Raw genomic sequence first — 20,317 nt, 5'->3', positions numbered from 1 at the left:
AACAGTATTATTACAACAGTTTCTTCAAAAGTTCATTCTTAAAGATCTAACAAGTCACATGTAAATGTGTGATCAATGCACCATGGTCAAGTGTATATGTTGTCAATAACTCTGACATGAGTAATTTTGGACCACGTATTCTATAAGTGGATAAGATAAGGAAAACAAATATCAAATATCTATTTATAACGTTTTTCAATGTGGTGGCTTCTTGAGGAATGCTAGTGCTCTCTCTAAGGTGCTCAGGAAGTAGATTCCTTGACTTCGTAAGAAGGTGAAGTAAAGTATTACAAGCGGTGGATAAGAATATGAAGTGGGCGAGATTTTGCTGTGGGATAGATAATACGATGCGATCGATTCTCTTGCCGTTTAGTGAGTAGAAAAATATTAAACATAGACATAGATGATGAGTATGTCAAACTGGTATTGGAAGTTCATTGAAGAAAAAATAGGGTTCGTAAAGGAATGTTCCTGTGAATTCTTAAGTTGTTGGGGAGTAGATTGTTTCTCCACGTCAGTTGGCCAAGTCAACTTTTGCGGGCGGGGGGGGGGTGATTAAGCCAAGTAATAGAAATTTTGCCTCGGGTTAGCACGCATGGTTAGGATCGATGTCCATGATATGCTGAGAACCATTTCAGAGAGTAATATTCTTCAGTTTGATTTGCACGGTATATTTTCATACTTGATTGGGATATTTAAATAATATATATATATATATATATATATATATATGAAATGTTTGTAAATATGGTTTGACAATATCGTAACGAAAGTATCTCTTCATATTTGTGAAAACCGGAACCATGTGTAATAAATTGTGTGATTTGAGGTGATGCAAAATGAACTTAAATGTCATGTATGGTTCGGATATACAATATTATTTCAGATCTTAATCTTGAGTTGAGTGCAGGGTACTCAATTATGACATTTTGTCATATGCGCATGTTAATGTTTAAAGAGTTTACATTTTCATTCATAGATATTGTAAGAGACACAATTGTTATGGAGCTGGGGTTTTGTTAATTAATCGGTTTGGGGACCATCGCGCCCGTGGCTTTCCGACGTAATATCACCTGCAAGTTGCATTATATATTAGTGATTTGAACAGTCGTCCAGCAAGCGAACGCTGGTAATTTTGGGGTTGGTAGTCGGGTGTTTCTACAGTTGGTTCGTGGGTGGGTGCGGAAGGTGGGAGGGTCCTGTGTTGGTTGGTTGGAGTGGGGGGTGGGTGGGGTAGTGGTTGGTTTGGATGGTGTTGGTGGGCGGGTGGGTCAATGGTTGGCTGGAGGTGTTGGCGGGCGGGTGGGCAAGTGGTTGGTTGGTTGGAGTGGCGGGTGGGTGGGCCAATGGTTGGTTGGTTGGTCTCGTCTTTCGTTTACTTTCATGAATTCTACATCAATAGATGAAATTATAATTTACGTAACAATCAGAAATAAAATATTATATAATTGTATGCCAGTCTCTGGACAAATTACAGGACTATATTTAAGTAAAGAACAACTGACAATGGAGGAGTAAACATTTTGGTAACAACGTCCTCAAAATCGGGTCTAGTTTTATTTTTCGAGAAACGTATGTCTTACATGTACTAGAGATGAGTAACAGTACAAGTCTTTAAAATGGGATGCCAATCGGATCCGGAGATATGTTAGATCTAAATTAGGTTAAGTTAAGAGATGGTTGAGATATCTGTATTAAGACGAATGTAATTTTTTTTATTTTGATAGTTTATTCATGGTGATTGAATTTCTATATGTATGTTGAGTGTGAAAATAATGCTCAGCTTACTGTGGAAAGGGTTGTTTCAAAACGAAGCACGTTCGTTTTTATTTTGAATCATTAGGTTCGTAGCATAAAATACGTTCGTAAAGATAAAACCTTTCTAGTAAAATTTAAGGTATAAAAGTGCAAATATCTATTGATAACTGGTCTATTCAACTTTTCATAGTAAGGTGGTGTTTATGTCCAAAGTTATTAATATAATAAACATAATATCCAAAATTTGAATTTGTTCAAATTTATCCTATAATTTACAAACGTCACAACAAGGGTTATTTGTTGTGTGCATTGATTACAATCGTTCTCCTTCTTGATGGAGACTTCCCTGTGCATAACAAATGTGTGCGTTTAATTATCGATTGTGCGAGTGTTGATAGAAATGCAAAAGTTCCAAATATAGATTGGAGTAATCACAATCAAATATTCTCTGGCTTCAAATTCGTGAAGTAGTGCGTGGGTTACCCATGTAGAAGTTGGACGAATAACAAAAGTTCAAACTAAATTTAGGGAGAGATTTATCGATCCTGTTCTTTGATAAGAGATGGGACTAAAATATTTGTAATTTTCTTTTTCCTTTTTCTAATTCTGCACATCTGAGAACCTACAAATTGCGTTTCGTGCGTTACCGGACGGGAGTTACATAATCAATTTTTGGTGTGAGCAATTTTACGAGTTTTGCAATTTGAAAATCATGAGTATGGAGCTTGGGTATTGTAACTTGGATGGTTTGGCGATGTAGGCGCCTATGGCGTACAATGGTAAAACACAGAAGGCACTCAGGTTTGAGAATTGATATTCTGCCACTTGTAAAAACTAACAAAGAAAATTGCATGTTTTTCTCCCTGTTGTTATACAAAATGAGTTCAGAATAGGAACGAGTGACTAGATACTTTGTTAATCTTCATATAATAGTGTAACCAAGAGTCGAAAACTATTGTGGAAATGAAATGTGGCATCTGAAATTCAGTATTCTTGAATAGAAAGAAGAGCTACAGGCTCTTAGCGTCTGTCACGAGAAAAGCAATCAACTGCTGAAATCGGAGCTCATTGAAAGTAAAGAGTTGCTCATAGCGGAACTTATAGTATGCAAAGTTGAAACTAGTGAGGCAAAAAATGACCTCGAAGATTGTGTTGAGAAAACATGCTTGAGGCTCAAAGAGGAGCTGAAATCTGATTTACATGTCTATGAATGAGATACCAACGGGAACATTTTGGAATTGCGTGGGTGTAATGAAGATATTAAATTGAATGTTTCGCAATGTAGATTCGACTGAATGAATTGGGCGGAGGAAATAGAACGAAAGTATGATTTGCTGTCAACGATGCTTGATGCGGAGAGAGAAAATCTTTATAAAGGATGGATATAAATTGCTCGATTCAGATAGGTGAATTGCAGGTTGATGTTGCTGGTATAGAAAAGGATGTAGTGAAGAGAGGAGGTGTGATCTAGCTCATAATCTTGGAAGTTTTAGAATTCGTGACACCTAATTGTGCAATTTGTGTAATAGAGTATGAGGGAATATTCAGGCAAACATAACAAGAAAGTAAATATAATTGTACAGTAGGGAAGTGGAGTGAACAGTATTATTACAACAGTTTCTTCAAAAGTTCATTCTTAAAGATCTAACAAGTCACATGTAAATATGTGATCAATGCACCATGGTCAAGTGTGTATGTTGTCAATAACTCTGACATGAGTAATTTTGGACCACGTATTCTATAAGTGGATACGATAAGGAAAACAAATATCAAATATCTATTTATAACGTTTTTCAATGTGGTGGCTTCTTGAGGAATGCTAATGCTCTCTCTAAGGTGCTCAGGAAGTAGATTCCTTGACTTCGTAAGAGGGCGAAGTAAAGTATTACAAGCGGTGGATAAGAATATGAAGTGGGCGAGATTTTGCTGTGGGATAGATAATACGATACGATCGATTCTCTTGCCGTTTATTGAGTAGAAAAATATTAAACATAGACATAGATGATGAGTATGTCAAACTGGTATTGGAAGTTCATTGAAGAAAAATAGGGTTCCTAAAGGAATGTTCCTGTGAATTCTTAAGTGGCTGGGGAGTAGATTGTTTCTCCACGTCAATTGGCCAAGTCAACTTTTGCGGGCGGGGGGTGATTAAGCCAAGTAATAGAAATTTTGCCTCGGGTTAGCACGCATGGTTAGGATCGATGTCCATGCTATGCTGAGAACCATTTCAGAGAGTAATATTCTTCAGTTTGATTTGCACGGTATATTTTCATACTTGATTGGGATATTTAAATAATCGTATGCGATGATATATATATATATATATATATATGAAATGTTTGTAAATATGCTTTGACAATATCGTAACGAAAGTATCTCTTCATATTTGTGAAAACCGGAACCATGTGTAATAATAAATTGTGTGATTTGAGGTGATGCAAAATGAACTTAAATGTTATGTATGGTTCGGATATACAATATTATTTCAGATCTTAATGTTGAGTTGAGTGCAGGGTACTCAATTATGACATTTTGTCATATGCGCATGTTAATGTTTAAGGAGTTTACATTTTCATTCATAGATATTGTAAGAGACAATATAGTTACGGAGCTGAGGTTTTGTTAATTAATCGGTTTGGAGACCATCGCGCCCGTGGCTTTCCGACGTAATATCACCTGTAAGTTGCATTATATATTAGTGATTTGAATAGACGTCCAGCAAGCGAACGCTGCTAATTTTGGGGTTGGTGGTCGGGTGTTTCTACAGTTGGTTGGTGGGTGGGTGCGGAAGGTGGGAGGGTCCTGTGTTGGTTGGTTGGAGTGGCGGGTGGGTGGGGTAGTGGTTGGTTTGGATGGTGTTGGTGGGCGGGTGGGTCAATGGTTGGCTGGAGGTGTTGGCGGGCGGGTGGGCAAGTGGTTGGTTGGTTGGAGTGGCGGGTGGGTGGGCCAATGGTTGGTTGGTTGGTCTCGTCTTTCGTTTACTTTCATGAATTCTACATCAATAGATGAAATTATAATTTACGTAACAATCAGAAATAAAATATTATATAATTGTATGCCAGTCTCTGGACAAATTACAGGACTATATTTATGTAAAAGACAACTGACAATGGAGGAGTAAACATTTTGGTAACAACGTCCTCAAAATCGGGTCTAGTTTTATTTTTCGAAAAACGTATGTCTTACATGTACTAGAGATGAGTAACAGTACAAGTCTTTAAAATGGGATGCCAATCGGATCCGGAGCTGTTAGATCTAAATTAGGTTAAGTTAAGAGATGTTTGAGATATCTGTATTAAGACGAATGTAATTTTTTTCTTATTTTGATAGTTTATTCATGGTGATTGAATTTCTATATGTATGTTGAGTTTGAAAATAATGCTCAGCTTACTGTGGAAAGGGTTGTTTCAAAACGAAGCACGTTCGTTTTTATTTTGAATCATTAGGTTCGTAGCATAAAATACGTTCGTAAAGATAAAACCTTTCTAGTAAAATTTAAGGTATAAAAGTGCAAATATCTATTGATAACTGGTCTATTCAACTTTTCATAGTAAGGTGGTGTTTATGTCCAAAGTTATTAATATAATAAACATAATATCCAAAATTTGAATTTGTTCAAATTTATCCTATAATTTACAAACGTCACAACAAGTGTTATTTGTTGTGTGCATTGATTACAATCGTTCTCTTTCTTGATGGAGACTTCCCTGTGCATAACAAATGTGTGCGTTTAATTATCGATTGTGCGGGTGTTGATAGAAATGCAAAAGTTCCAAATATAGATTGGAGTAATCACAATCAAATATTCTCTGGCTTCAAATTCGTGAAGTAGTGCGTGGGTTACCCATGTAGAAATTGGACGAATAACAAAAGTTCAAACTAAATTTAGGGAGAGATTTATCGATCGTGTTCTTTGATAAGAGATGGGACTAAAATGTTTGTAATTTTCTTTTTCCTTTTTCTAATTCTGCACATCTGTGAACCTAGAAATTGCGTTTCGTGCGTTACCGGACGGGAGTTACATAATCAATTTTTGGTGTGAGCAATTTTACGAGTTTTGCAATTTGAAAATCATGAGTATGGAGCTTGGGTATTGTAACTTGGATGGTTTGGCGATGTAGGCGCCTATGGCGTACAATGGTAAAACACAGAAGGCACTCAGGTTTGAGAATTGATATTCTGCCACTTGTAAAAACTAACAAAGAAAATTGCATGTTTTTCTCCCTGTTGTTATACAAAATGAGTTCAGAATAGGAACGAGTGGCTAGATACTTTGTTAATCTTCATATAACAGTGTAACCAAGAGTCGAAACATATTGTGGAAATGAAATGTGGCATTTGAAATTCAGTGTTTCTTGAATAGAAAGAAGAGCTACAGGCTCTTAGCGTCTGTCACGAGAAAATCAATCAACTGCTGAAATCGGAGCTCATTGAAAGTAAGGATGTGCTCAAAGCGGAACTTATAGTATGCAAAGTTGAAACTAGTGAGGCAAAAAATGACCTCGAAGATTGTGTTGAGAAAACATGCTTGAGGCTGAAAGAGGAGCTGAAATCTGATTTACATGTCTATCAATGAGATACCAACGGGAACATTTTGGAATTGCTTGGGTGTAATGAAGATATTAAATTGAATGTTTCGCAATGTAGATTCGACTGAATGAATTGGGCGGTGGAAATAGAACGAAAGTATGATTTGCTGTCAACGATGCTTGATGCGGAGAGAGAAAATCTTTATAAAGGATGGATATAAATTGCTCGATTCAGATAGGTGAATTGGAGGTTGAAGTTGCTGGTATAGAAAAGGATATAGTGAAGAGAGGAGGTGTGATCTAGCTCATAATCTTGGAAGTTTTGGAATTCGTGACACCTAATTGTGCAATTTGTGTAATAGAGTATGAGGGAATATTCAGGCAAACATAACAAGAAAGTAAATATAATTGTACACTAGGGAAGTGGAGTGAACAGTATTATTACAACAGTTTCTTCAAAAGTTCATTCTTAAAGATCTAACAAGTCACATGTAAATGTGTGATCAATGCACCATCGTCAAGTGTATATGTTGTCAATAACTCTGACATGAGTAATTTTGGACCACGTATTCTATAAGTGGATAAGATAAGGAAAACAAATATCAAATATCTATTTATAACGTTTTTCAATGTGGTGGCTTCTTGAGGAATGCTAGTGCTCTCTCTAAGGTGCTCAGGAAGTAGATTCCTTGACTTCGTAAGAAGGTGAACTAAAGTATTACAAGCGGTGTATAAGAATATGAAGTGGGCGAGATTTTGCTGTGGGATAGATAATACGATGCGATCGATTCTCTTGCCGTTTAGTGAGTAGAAAAATATTAAACATAGACATAGATGATGAGTATGTCAAACTGGTATTGGAAGTTCATTGAAGAAAAAATAGGGTTCGTAAAGGAATGTTCCTGTGAATTCTTAAGTTGTTGGGGAGTAGATTGTTTCTCCACGTCAGTTGGCCAAGTCAACTTTTGCGGGCGGGGGGGTGATTAAGCTAAGTAATAGAAATTTTGCCTCGGGTTAGCACGCATGGTTAGGATCGATGTCCATGCTATGCTGAGAACCATTTCAGAGAGTAATATTCTTCAGTTTGATTTGCACGGTATATTTTCATACTTGATTGGGATATTTAAATAATCGTATGCGATGATATATATATATATATATATATATATATATATATATATATATATATATATATGAAATGTTTGTAAATATGGTTTGACAATATCGTAACGAAAGTATCTCTTCATATTTGTGAAAACCGGAACCATGTGTAATAATAAATTGTGTGATTTGAGGTGATGCAAAATGAACTTAAATGTTATGTATGGTTCGGATATAAAATATCATTTCAGATCTTAATGTTGAGTTGAGTGCAGGGTACTCAATTATGACATTTTGTCATATGCGCATGTTAATGTTTAAGTAGTTTACATTTTCATTCATGGATATTGTAAGAGACAATATTGTTACGGAGCTGAGGTTTTGTTAATTAATCGGTTTGGAGACCATCTCGCCCGTGGCTTTCCGACGAAATATCACCTGTAAGTTGCATTATATATTAGTGAATTGAATAGACGTCCAGCAAGCGAACGCTGGTAATTTTGGGGTTGGTGGTCGGATGTTTCTACAGTTGGTTGGTGGGTGGGTGCGGAAGGTGGGAGGGTCCTGTGTTGGTTGGTTGGAGTGGCGGGTGGGTGGGGTAGTGGTTGGTTTGGATGGTGTTGGTGGGCGGGTGGGTCAATGGTTGGCTGGAGGTGTTGGCGGGCGGGTGGGCAAGTGGTTGGTTGGTTGGAGTGGCGGGTGGGTGGGCCAATGGTTGGTTAGTTGGTCTCGTCTTTCGTTTACTTTCATGAATTCTACATCAATAGATGAAATTATAATTTACGTAACAATCAGAAATAAAATATTATATAATTGTATGCCAGTCTCTGGACAAATTACAGGACTATATTTATGTAAAAAACAACTGACAATGGAGGAGTAAACATTTTGGTAACAACGTCCTCAAAATCGGGTCTAGTTTTATTTTTCGAAAAACGTATGTCTTACATGTACTAGAGATGAGTAACAGTACAAGTCTTTAAAATGGGATGCCAATCGGATCCGGAGCTATGTTAGATCTAAATTAGGTTAAGTTAAGAGATGGTTGAGATATCTGTATTAAGACGATAGTAATTTTTTTTTTTTGATAGTTTATTCATGGTGATTGAAATTCTATATGTATGTTGAGTGTGAAAATAATGCTCAGCTTACTGTGGAAAGGGTTGTTTCAAAACGAAGCACGTTGGTTTTTATTTTGAATCATTAGGTTCGTAGCATAAAATACGTTCGTAAAGATAAAACCTTTCTAGTAAAATTTAAGGTATAAAAGTGCAAATATCTATTGATAACTGGTCTATTCAACTTTTCATACTAAGGTGGTGTTTATGTCCAAAGTTATTAATATAATAAACATAATATCCAAAATTTGAATTTGTTCAAATTTATCCTATAATTTACAAACGTCACAACAAGGGTTATTTGTTGTGTGCATTGATTACAATCGTTCTCTTTCTTGATGGAGACTTCCCTGTGCATAAGAAATGTATGCGTTTAATTATCGATTGTGCGAGTGTAGATAGAAATGCAAAAGTTCCAAATATAGATTGGAGTAATCACAATCAAATATTCTCTGGCTTCAAATTCGTGAAGTAGTGCGTGGGTTACCCATGTAGAAATTGGACCAATAACAAAAGTTCAAACTAAATTTAGGGAGAGATTTATCGATCCCGTTCTTTGATAAGAGATGGGACTAAAATGTTTGCAATTTTATTTTTCCTTTTTCTAATTCTGCACATCTGTGAACCTAGAAATTGCGTTTCGTGCGTTACCGGACGGGAGTTACATAATCAATTTTTGGTGTGAGCAATTTTACGAGTTTTGCAATTTGAAAATCATGAGTATGGAGCTTGGGTATTGTAACTTGGATGGTTTGGCGATGTAGGCGCCTATGGCGTACAATGGTAAAACACAGAAGGCACTCAGGTTTGAGAATTGATATTCTGCCACTTGTAAAAACTAACAAAGAAAATTGCATGTTTTTCTCCCTGTTGTTATACAAAATGAGTTCAGAATAGGAACGAGTGGCTAGATACTTTGTTAATCTTCATATAACAGTGTAACCAAGAGTCGAAACCTATTGTGGAAATGAAATGTGGCATCTGAAATTCAGTGTTTCTTGAATAGAAAGAAGAGCTACAGGCTCTTAGCGTCTGTCACGAGAAAATCAATCAACTGCTGAAATCGGAGCTCATTGAAAGTAAGGATGTGCTCAAAGCGGAACTTATAGTATGCAAAGTTGAAACTAGTGAGGCAAAAAATAACCTCGAAGATTGTGTTGAGAAAACATGCTTGAGGCTGAAAGAGGAGCTGAAATCTGATTTACATGTCTATCAATGAGATACCAACGGGAACATTTTGGAATAGCTTGGGTGTAATGAAGATATAAAAATTGAATGTTTCGCAATGTAGATTCGACTGAATGAATTGGGCGGTGAAAATAGAACGAAAGTATGATTTCCTGTCAACGATGCTTGATGCGGAGAGAGAAAATCTTTATAAAGGATGGATATAAATTGCTCGATTCAGATAGGTGAATTCGAGGTTGAAGTTGCTGGTATAGAAAAGGATATAGTGAAGAGAGGAGGTGTGATCTAGCTCATAATCTTGGAAGTTTTGGAATTCGTGACACCTAATTGTGCAATTTGTGTAATAGAGTATGAGGGAATATTCAGGCAAACATAACAAGAAAGTAAATATAATTGTACACTAGGGAAGTGGAGTGAACAGTATTATTACAACAGTTTCTTCAAAAGTTCATTCTTAAAAATCTAACAAGTCACATGTAAATGTGTGATCAATGCACCATGGTCAAGTGTATATGTTGTCAATAACTCTGACATGAGTAATTTTGGACCACGTATTCTATAAGTGGATAAGATAAGGAAAACAAATATCAAATATCTATTTATAACGTTTTTCAATGTGGTGGCTTCTTGAGGAATGCTAGTGCTCTCTCTAAGGTGCTCAGGAAGTAGATTCCTTGACTTCGTAAAAAGGTGAAGTAAAGTATTACAAGCGGTGGATAAGAATATGAAGTGGGCGAGATTTTGCTGTGGGATAGATAATACGATGCGATCGATTCTCTTGCCGTTTAGTGAGTAGAAAAATATTAAACATAGACATAGATGATGAGTATGTCAAACTGGTATTGGAAGTTCATTGAAGAAAAAATAGGGTTCGTAAAGGAATGTTCCTGTGAATTCTTAAGTTGTTGGGGAGTAGATTGTTTCTCCACGTCAGTTGGCCAAGTCAACTTTTGCGGGCGGGGGGGGGGTGATTAAGCCAAGTAATAGAAATTTTGCCTCCGGTTAGCACGCTTGGTTAGGATCGATGTCCATGCTATGCTGAGAACCATTTCAGAGAGTAATATTCTTCAGTTTGATTTGCACGGTATATTTTCATACTTGATTGGGATATTTAAATAATCGTATGCGATGATATATATATATATATATATATATATATATATATATATATATATATATGAAATGTTTGTAAATATTGTTTGACAATATCGTAACGAAAGTATCTCTTCATATTTGTGAAAACCGGAACCATGTGTAATAATAAATTGTGTGATTTGAGGTGATGCAAAATGAACTTAAATGTCATGTTTGGTTCGGATATACAATATTATTTCAGATCTTAATGTTGAGTTGAGTGTAGGGTACTCAATTATGACATTTTGTCATATGCGCATGTTAATGTTTAAGGAGTTTACATTTTCATTCATGGATATTGTAAGAGACAATATTGTTACGGAGCTGAGGTTTTGTTAATTAATCGGTTTGGAGACCATCTCGCCCGTGGCTTTCCGACGAAATATCACCTGTAAGTTGCATTATATATTAGTGAATTGAATAGACGTCCAGCAAGCGAACGCTGGTAATTTTGGGGTTGGTGGTCGGATGTTTCTACAGTTGGTTGGTGGGTGGGTGCGGAAGGTGGGAGGGTCCTGTGTTGGTTGGTTGGAGTGGCGGGTGGGTGGGGTAGTGGTTGGTTTGGATGGTGTTGGTGGGCGGGTGGGTCAATGGTTGGCTGGAGGTGTTGGCGGGCGGGTGGGCAAGTGGTTGGTTGGTTGGAGTTGCGGGTCTTTCGTTTACTTTCATGAATTCTACATCAATAGATGAAATTATAATTTACGTAACAATCAGAAATAAAATATTATATAATTGTATGCCAATCTCTGGACAAATTACAGGACTATATTTAAGTAAAGAACAACTGACAATGGAGGAGTAAACATTTTGGTAACAACGTCCTCAAAATCGGGTCTAGTTTTATTTTTCGAAAAACGTATGTCTTACATGTACTAGAGATGAGTAACAGTACAAGTCTTTAAAATGGGATGCCAATCGGATCCGGAGCTATGTTAGATCTAAATTAGGTTAAGTTAAGAGATGGTTGAGATATCTGTATTAAGACGAATGTATTTTTTTTTATTTTGATAGTTTATTCATGGTGATTGAATTTCTATATGTATGTTGAGTGTGAAAATAATGCTCAGCTTACTGTGGAAAGGGTTGTTTCAAAACGAAGCACGTTCGTTTTTATTTTGAATCATTAGGTTCGTAGCATAAAATACGTTCGTAAAGATAAAACCTTTCTAGTAAAATTTAAGGTATAAAAGTGCAAATATCTATTGATAACTGGTCTATTCAACTTTTCATAGTAAGGTGGTGTTTATGTCCAAAGTTATTAATATAATAAACATAATATCCAAAATTTGAATTTGTTCAAATTTATCCTATAATTTACAAACGTCACAACAAGGGTTATTTGTTGTGTGCATTGATTACAATCGTTCTCCTTCTTGATGGAGACTTCCCTGTGCATAACAAATGTGTGCGTTTAATTATCGATTGTGCGAGTGTTGATAGAAATGCAAAAGTTCCAAATATAGATTGGAGTAATCACAATCAAATATTCTCTGGCTTCAAATTCGTGAAGTAGTGCGTGGGTTACCCATGTAGAAATTGGACGAATAACAAAAGTTCAAACTAAATTTAGGGAGAGATTTATCGATCCTGTTCTTTGATAAGAGATGGGACTAAAATATTTGTAATTTTCTTTTTCCTTTTTCTAATTCTGCACATCTGAGAACCTACAAATTGCGTTTCGTGCGTTACCGGACGGGAGTTACATAATCAATTTTTGGTGTGAGCAATTTTACGAGTTTTGCAATTTGAAAATCATGAGTATGGAGCTTGGGTATTGTAACTTGGAGGGTTTGGCGATGTAGGCGCCTATGGCGTACAATGGTAAAACACAGAAGGCACTCAGGTTTGAGAATTGATATTCTGCCACTTGTAAAAACTAACAAAGAAAATTGCATGTTTTTCTCCCTGTTGTTATACAAAATGAGTTCAGAATAGGATCGAGTGACTAGATACTTTGTTAATCTTCATATAACAGTGTAACCAAGAGTCGAAACATATTGTGGAAATGAAATGTGGCATCTGTAATTCAGTGTTTCTTGAATAGAAAGAAGAGCTACAGGCTCTTAGCGTCTGTCACGAGAAAAGCAATCAACTGCTGAAATCGGAGCTCATTGAAAGTAAGGAGTTGCTCAAAGCGGAACTTATAGTATGCAAAGTTGAAGCTAGTGAGGCAAAAAATGACCTCGAAGATTGTGTTGAGAAAACATGCTTGAGGCTGAAAGAGGAGCTGAAATCTGATTTACATGTCTATCAATGAGATACCAACGGGAACATTTTAAAATTGCGTGGGTGTAATGAAGATATTAAATTGAATGTTTCGCAATGTAGATTCGACTGAATGAATTGAGCGGTGGAAATAGAACGAAAGTATGATTTGCTGTCAACGATGCTTGATGCGGAGAGAGAAAATCTTTATAAAGGATGGATATAAATTGCTCGATTCAGATAGGTGAATTGGAGGTTGAAGTTGCTGGTATAGAAAAGGATGTAGTGAAGAGAGGAGGTGAGATCTAGCTCATAATCTTGGAAGTTTTAGAATTCGTGACACCTAATTGTGCAATTTGTGTAATAGAGTATGAGCGAATATTCAGGCAAACATAACAAGAAAGTAAATATAATTGTACAGTAGGGAAGTGAAGTGAACAGTATTATTACAACAGTTTCTTCAAAAGTTCATTCTTAAAGATCTAACAAGTCACATGTAAATATGTGATCAATGCACCATGGTCAAGGGTGTATGCTGTCAATAACTCTGACATGAGTAATTTTGGACCACGTATTCTATAAGTGGATAAGATAAGGAAAACAAATATCAAATAACTATTTATAAGGTTTTTAAATGTGGTGGCTTCTTGAGGAATGCTAATGCTCTCTCTAAGGTGCTCAGGAAGTAGATTCCTTGACTTCGTAAGAGGGTGAAGTAAAGTATTACAAGCGGTGGATAAGAATATGAAGTGGGCGAGATTTTGCTGTGGGATAGATAATACGATGCGATCGATTCTCTTGCCGTTTAGTGAGTAGAAAAATATTAAACATAGACATAGATGATGAGTATGTCAAACTGGTATTGGAAGTTCATTGAAGAAAAAATAGGGTTCCTAAAGGAATGTTCCTGTGAATTCTTAAGTTGCTGGGGAGTAGATTGTTTATCTACGTCAGTTGGCCAAGTCAAGTTTTGCGGGCGGTGGGTGATTAAGCCAAGTAATGGAAATTTTGCCTCGGGTTAGCACGCATGGTTAGGATCGATGTCCATGCTATGCTGAGAACCATTTCAGAGAGTAATATTCTTCAGTTTGATTTGCACGGTATATTTTCATACTTGATTGGGATATTTAAATAATCGTATGCGATGATATATATATATATATATATATATATATATATATATATATATATATATATATGAAATGTTTGTAAATATGGTTTGACAATATCGTAACGAAAGTATCTCTTCATATTTGTGAAAACCGGAACCATGTGTAATAATAAATTGTGTGATTTGAGGTGATGCAAAATGAACTTAAATGTTACGTATGGTTCGGATATAAAATTACATTTCAGATCTTAATGTTGAGTTGAGTGCAGGGTACTCAATTATGACATTTTGTCATATGCGCATGTTAATGTTTAAGGAGTTTACATTTTCATTCATAGATATTGTAAGAGACAATATAGTTACGGAGCTGAGGTTTTGTTAATTAATCGGTTTGGAGACCATCGCGCCCGTGGCTTTCCGACGTAATATCACCTGTAAGTTGCATTATATATTAGTGATTTGAATAGACGTCCAGCAAGCGAACGCTGCTAATTTTGGGGTTGGTGGTCGGGTGTTTCTACAGTTGGTTGGTGGGTGGGTGCGGAAGGTGGGAGGGTCCTGTGTTGGTTGGTTGGAGTGGCGGGTGGGTGGGGTAGTGGTTGGTTTGGATGGTGTTGGTGGGCGGGTGGGTCAATGGTTGGCTGGAGGTGTTGGCGGGCGGGTGGGCAAGTGGTTGGTTGGTTGGAGTGGCGGGTGGGTGGGCCAATGGTTGGTTGGTTGGTCTCGTCTTTCGTTTACTTTCATGAATTCTACATCAATAGATGAAATTATAATTTACGTAACAATCAGAAATAAAATATTATATAATTGTATGCCAGTCTCTGGACAAATTACAGGACTATATTTATGTAAAAGACAACTGACAATGGAGGAGTAAACATTTTGGTAACAACGTCCTCAAAATCGGGTCTAGTTTTATTTTTCGAAAAACGTATGTCTTACATGTACTAGAGATGAGTAACAGTACAAGTCTTTAAAATGGGATGCCAATCGGATCCGGAGCTGTTAGATCTAAATTAGGTTAAGTTAAGAGATGTTTGAGATATCTGTATTAAGACGAATGTAATTTTTTTCTTATTTTGATAGTTTATTCATGGTGATTGAATTTCTATATGTATGTTGAGTTTGAAAATAATGCTCAGCTTACTGTGGAAAGGGTTGTTTCAAAACGAAGCACGTTCGTTTTTATTTTGAATCATTAGGTTCGTAGCATAAAATACGTTCGTAAAGATAAAACCTTTCTAGTAAAATTTAAGGTATAAAAGTGCAAATATCTATTGATAACTGGTCTATTCAACTTTTCATAGTAAGGTGGTGTTTATGTCCAAAGTTATTAATATAATAAACATAATATCCAAAATTTGAATTTGTTCAAATTTATCCTATAATTTACAAACGTCACAACAAGTGTTATTTGTTGTGTGCATTGATTACAATCGTTCTCTTTCTTGATGGAGACTTCCCTGTGCATAACAAATGTGTGCGTTTAATTATCGATTGTGCGGGTGTTGATAGAAATGCAAAAGTTCCAAATATAGATTGGAGTAATCACAATCAAATATTCTCTGGCTTCAAATTCGTGAAGTAGTGCGTGGGTTACCCATGTAGAAATTGGACGAATAACAAAAGTTCAAACTAAATTTAGGGAGAGATTTATCGATCGTGTTCTTTGATAAGAGATGGGACTAAATTGTTTGTAATTTTCTTTTTCCTTTTTCTAATTCTGCACATCTGTGAACCTAGAAATTGCGTTTCGTGCGTTACCGGACGGGAGTTACATAATCAATTTTTGGTGTGAGCAATTTTACGAGTTTTGCAATTTGAAAATCATGAGTATGGAGCTTGGGTATTGTAACTTGGATGGTTTGGCGATGTAGGCGCCTATGGCGTACAATGGTAAAACACAGAAGGCACTCAGGTTTGAGAATTGATATTCTGCCACTTGTAAAAACTAACAAAGAAAATTGCATGTTTTTCTCCCTGTTGTTATACAAAATGAGTTCAGAATAGGAACGAGTGGCTAGATACTTTGTTAATCTTCATATAACAGTGTAACCAAGAGTCGAAACATATTGTGGAAATGAAATGTGGCATTTGAAATTCAGTGTTTCTTGAATAGAAAGAAGAGCTACAGGCTCTTAGCGTCTGTCACGAGAAAATCAATCAACTGCTGAAATCGGAGCTCATTGAAAGTAAGGATGTGCTCAAAGCGGAACTTATAGTATGCAAAGTTGAAACTAGTGAGGCAAAAAATGACCTCGAAGATTGTGTTGAGAAAACATGCTTGAGGCTGAAAGAGGAGCTGAAATCTGATTTACATGTCTATCAATGAGATACCAACGGGAACATTTTGGAATTGCTTGGGTGTAATGAAGATATTAAATTGAATGTTTCGCAATGTAGATTCGACTGAATGAATTGGGCGGTGGAAATAGAACGAAAGTATGATTTGCTGTCAACGATGCTTGATGCGGAGAGAGAAAATCTTTATAAAGGATGGATATAAATTGCTCGATTCAGATAGGTGAATTGGAGGTTGAAGTTGCTGGTATAGAAAAGGATATAGTGAAGAGAGGAGGTGTGATCTAGCTCATAATCTTGGAAGTTTTGGAATTCGTGACACCTAATTGTGCAATTTGTGTAATAGAGTATGAGGGAATATTCAGGCAAACATAACAAGAAAGTAAATATAATTGTACACTAGGGAAGTGGAGTGAACAGTATTATTACAACAGTTTCTTCAAAAGTTCATTCTTAAAGATCTAACAAGTCACATGTAAATGTGTGATCAATGCACCATCGTCAAGTGTATATGTTGTCAATAACTCTGACATGAGTAATTTTGGACCACGTATTCTATAAGTGGATAAGATAAGGAAAACAAATATCAAATATCTATTTATAACGTTTTTCAATGTGGTGGCTTCTTGAGGAATGCTAGTGCTCTCTCTAAGGTGCTCAGGAAGTAGATTCCTTGACTTCGTAAGAAGGTGAACTAAAGTATTACAAGCGGTGTATAAGAATATGAAGTGGGCGAGATTTTGCTGTGGGATAGATAATACGATGCGATCGATTCTCTTGCCGTTTAGTGAGTAGAAAAATATTAAACATAGACATAGATGATGAGTATGTCAAACTGGTATTGGAAGTTCATTGAAGAAAAAATAGGGTTCGTAAAGGAATGTTCCTGTGAATTCTTAAGTTGTTGGGGAGTAGATTGTTTCTCCACGTCAGTTGGCCAAGTCAACTTTTGCGGGCGGGGGGGTGATTAAGCTAAGTAATAGAAATTTTGCCTCGGGTTAGCACGCATGGTTAGGATCGATGTCCATGCTATGCTGAGAACCATTTCAGAGAGTAATATTCTTCAGTTTGATTTGCACGGTATATTTTCATACTTGATTGGGATATTTAAATAATCGTATGCGATGATATATATATATATATATATATATATATATATATATATATATATATATGAAATGTTTGTAAATATGGTTTGACAATATCGTAACGAAAGTATCTCTTCATATTTGTGAAAACCGGAACCATGTGTAATAATAAATTGTGTGATTTGAGGTGATGCAAAATGAACTTAAATGTTATGTATGGTTCGGATATAAAATATCATTTCAGATCTTAATGTTGAGTTGAGTGCAGGGTACTCAATTATGACATTTTGTCATATGCGCATGTTAATGTTTAAGTAGTTTACATTTTCATTCATGGATATTGTAAGAGACAATATTGTTACGGAGCTGAGGTTTTGTTAATTAATCGGTTTGGAGACCATCTCGCCCGTGGCTTTCCGACGAAATATCACCTGTAAGTTGCATTATATATTAGTGAATTGAATAGACGTCCAGCAAGCGAACGCTGGTAATTTTGGGGTTGGTGGTCGGATGTTTCTACAGTTGGTTGGTGGGTGGGTGCGGAAGGTGGGAGGGTCCTGTGTTGGTTGGTTGGAGTGGCGGGTGGGTGGGGTAGTGGTTGGTTTGGATGGTGTTGGTGGGCGGGTGGGTCAATGGTTGGCTGGAGGTGTTGGCGGGCGGGTGGGCAAGTGGTTGGTTGGTTGGAGTGGCGGGTGGGTGGGCCAATGGTTGGTTAGTTGGTCTCGTCTTTCGTTTACTTTCATGAATTCTACATCAATAGATGAAATTATAATTTACGTAACAATCAGAAATAAAATATTATATAATTGTATGCCAGTCTCTGGACAAATTACAGGACTATATTTATGTAAAAAACAACTGACAATGGAGGAGTAAACATTTTGGTAACAACGTCCTCAAAATCGGGTCTAGTTTTATTTTTCGAAAAACGTATGTCTTACATGTACTAGAGATGAGTAACAGTACAAGTCTTTAAAATGGGATGCCAATCGGATCCGGAGCTATGTTAGATCTAAATTAGGTTAAGTTAAGAGATGGTTGAGATATCTGTATTAAGACGATAGTAATTTTTTTTTTTTGATAGTTTATTCATGGTGATTGAAATTCTATATGTATGTTGAGTGTGAAAATAATGCTCAGCTTACTGTGGAAAGGGTTGTTTCAAAACGAAGCACGTTGGTTTTTATTTTGAATCATTAGGTTCGTAGCATAAAATACGTTCGTAAAGATAAAACCTTTCTAGTAAAATTTAAGGTATAAAAGTGCAAATATCTATTGATAACTGGTCTATTCAACTTTTCATACTAAGGTGGTGTTTATGTCCAAAGTTATTAATATAATAAACATAATATCCAAAATTTGAATTTGTTCAAATTTATCCTATAATTTACAAACGTCACAACAAGGGTTATTTGTTGTGTGCATTGATTACAATCGTTCTCTTTCTTGATGGAGACTTCCCTGTGCATAAGAAATGTATGCGTTTAATTATCGATTGTGCGAGTGTAGATAGAAATGCAAAAGTTCCAAATATAGATTGGAGTAATCACAATCAAATATTCTCTGGCTTCAAATTCGTGAAGTAGTGCGTGGGTTACCCATGTAGAAATTGGACCAATAACAAAAGTTCAAACTAAATTTAGGGAGAGATTTATCGATCCCGTTCTTTGATAAGAGATGGGACTAAAATGTTTGCAATTTTATTTTTCCTTTTTCTAATTCTGCACATCTGTGAACCTAGAAATTGCGTTTCGTGCGTTACCGGACGGGAGTTACATAATCAATTTTTGGTGTGAGCAATTTTACGAGTTTTGCAATTTGAAAATCATGAGTATGGAGCTTGGGTATTGTAACTTGGATGGTTTGGCGATGTAGGCGCCTATGGCGTACAATGGTAAAACACAGAAGGCACTCAGGTTTGAGAATTGATATTCTGCCACTTGTAAAAACTAACAAAGAAAATTGCATGTTTTTCTCCCTGTTGTTATACAAAATGAGTTCAGAATAGGAACGAGTGGCTAGATACTTTGTTAATCTTCATATAACAGTGTAACCAAGAGTCGAAACCTATTGTGGAAATGAAATGTGGCATCTGAAATTCAGTGTTTCTTGAATAGAAAGAAGAGCTACAGGCTCTTAGCGTCTGTCACGAGAAAATCAATCAACTGCTGAAATCGGAGCTCATTGAAAGTAAGGATGTGCTCAAAGCGGAACTTATAGTATGCAAAGTTGAAACTAGTGAGGCAAAAAATAACCTCGAAGATTGTGTTGAGAAAACATGCTTGAGGCTGAAAGAGGAGCTGAAATCTGATTTACATGTCTATCAATGAGATACCAACGGGAACATTTTGGAATAGCTTGGGTGTAATGAAGATATAAAAATTGAATGTTTCGCAATGTAGATTCGACTGAATGAATTGGGCGGTGAAAATAGAACGAAAGTATGATTTCCTGTCAACGATGCTTGATGCGGAGAGAGAAAATCTTTATAAAGGATGGATATAAATTGCTCGATTCAGATAGGTGAATTCGAGGTTGAAGTTGCTGGTATAGAAAAGGATATAGTGAAGAGAGGAGGTGTGATCTAGCTCATAATCTTGGAAGTTTTGGAATTCGTGACACCTAATTGTGCAATTTGTGTAATAGAGTATGAGGGAATATTCAGGCAAACATAACAAGAAAGTAAATATAATTGTACACTAGGGAAGTGGAGTGAACAGTATTATTACAACAGTTTCTTCAAAAGTTCATTCTTAAAAATCTAACAAGTCACATGTAAATGTG

Source organism: Lepisma saccharinum, chromosome 6 (assembly GCF_977018435.1).
Source record: "Lepisma saccharinum chromosome 6, izLepSacc3.1, whole genome shotgun sequence".
Taxonomy (NCBI): domain Eukaryota; kingdom Metazoa; phylum Arthropoda; class Insecta; order Zygentoma; family Lepismatidae; genus Lepisma; species Lepisma saccharinum.
Note: the sequence above shows the minus strand (reverse complement) of the source record.